General features: G+C 45.1%; 1 non-coding gene across 1 annotated transcript; it reads left to right on the top strand.

The window, feature by feature from the left end:
* Window positions 1-1,499: 1,499 nt before the first annotated feature.
* Window positions 1,500-1,606, top strand: LOC148573522 (small nucleolar RNA R71). The gene has a single exon (XR_015905934.1). It is a non-coding gene; the product is annotated as a small nucleolar RNA R71 (small nucleolar RNA).
* The last annotated feature ends 274 nt before the right edge of the window (window positions 1,607-1,880 follow it).

Below are 1,880 nucleotides of genomic sequence, written 5' to 3'. Positions count from 1 at the left end.
GGGAGCCCAGCGCCCTCGCTGGCACATCGATCCGGGCTCTGGCTCTGATACCATCTGTAACAGCCCAGACCACCCGCTAGCACGATATTGTCCGCTTTGGCACACAAGGCCTCACGGTTTTGCCTTTGACGATAGGGATGATAGCCGAAACCCCCCACACTCACTCGTCAAAACGCGTCATGCTAGGGAGAGGTATCCACACCCTTATAAGACATGCTTCGTTCTCCTCTCCAACCGATGTGGGCCTTACACAAGGGATCTGAAAACTCCCATGATCCTTCAGTTTCTGGGGTAGTTTGTGTTGAATGATAGCACTACACTCTTCGGTTAGTATCACAGTCTCATTGTTCTTCCAGCTTCTCTTCTTAGTCATTAGCTCCTTCAAAAACTTGGCATAGAGTGGCATTTGTTCTATGGCTTCAGCAAAGGGTATGTTGATTTGTAGTTTCTTGAAGATTTCCAAAAATCTCAAGAACTGGTTGTCATCTTCCTTTTTATTCAATAGCTGGGGGTATGGAGCTCTTGAGATGTTCAGTGGTGGCATCCCTTTTTCTTTCTGCGGACTTGGCGTGGGAGGTTGAAGTCCATCTTGCTCTTCTCCCTTTTCATTTGAGCCTTCTTCTTGTGGTTTTTGGGGCAGTTCCTTCAGTTCCTTCCCATTCCTAAGTGTGATAGCTTGACACTCCTCCCTTTTGCTTGAATTAGCATCATTGCAAAGGTTGTGGTTAGGAAGCTGCTTAAATAGATAGCTGATTTGTGTCTCCAGTTTCTTGATGGCAGCATTTTGATTCTGCATGTTTGACTGCACTTCCTCTCGGAATGCTTTACTGTTTCGAATGTCCTTGCATACTCCTTCAAGTAAGGTTTCAATCTTAGAGAGCTTGTCATCAATTGATGGGTGATTCGGAGCAGATGTACTGTTTTGGTTTTGATAGGCTTGTGGAGAAGTGTTGTTGTGGGGGTGTTGAGATGTCCTCTGTGTGAATTATTGGTGAGCTGCATTGTTGTTGGAGTTGTAACGTCTCTGGTCTTGGTTTTGATCTTGCTGACTTCCCCACCCAAAGTTTGGGTGGTTTCTCCATCCAGGGTTGTAGGTCTTGGAGTATGGATCATAGTTTTGCCTTGGTGAATTCCCAATGTAGTTGGCTTGCTCCTGCCTACCCTCTGCTTCTTTATTCACTCCTTCTTGGGTTGTTGATGAAGTGGAGATTGCTGCTACTTGGTTCCTCTCCATCTTCTTGGTGAGGTCAGCCAGCTGCTGGGTAATGAGCTTGTTTTGGGCCAATAGAGCATCTACATTGTTTAGCTCCATTACTCCTCTTGTGTTCCCTCTTTCGAAAGCATAGAAGTAGTCGTTCTCTGCTACTGTTTCAATAACATCTATGGCTTCCTCAATAGTCTTCTTCTTGTTCAAAGATCCTCCGAATGAATGGTCTATGGCTTTCTTTGACTCATAAGAGAGCCCTTCATAGAAAATGTGCAGCTGCACCCATTCGTTGAACATATCTGGTGGGCACCTCCTTGTTAGGTCTTTAAACCTCTCCCATGCTTCATATAGAGTCTCACCATCTTGTTGCCTAAAAGTTTGGACCTCAGCTCTCAGCCTATTGATTCGTTGAGGAGGGTAAAATCTTGCTAAGAATTTGTTCACCATGTCTTCCCAAGTTGTCAAGCTTTCCCTTGGGAAAGATTCCAGCCATTTGGCTGCTTTATCTTTAAGTGAGAATGGAAACAAGAGCAGTCTATAGGTGTCAGGATGAACACCATTAGACTTCACTGTATCACATATCCTTAGGAAGGTGGTTAGATGTTGATTGGGGTCTTCTTGGACACCTCCTCCAAACGAACAGTTGTTCTGAACAAGGGTGATAAGCTGTGGT

Source organism: Arachis ipaensis, chromosome B2 (genome assembly GCF_059453495.1).
Source record: "Arachis ipaensis isolate K30076 ecotype BB chromosome B2, ASM5945349v1, whole genome shotgun sequence".
Lineage (NCBI taxonomy): Eukaryota > Viridiplantae > Streptophyta > Magnoliopsida > Fabales > Fabaceae > Arachis > Arachis ipaensis.
This window is presented reverse-complemented; position numbering and strand designations above follow the sequence as displayed.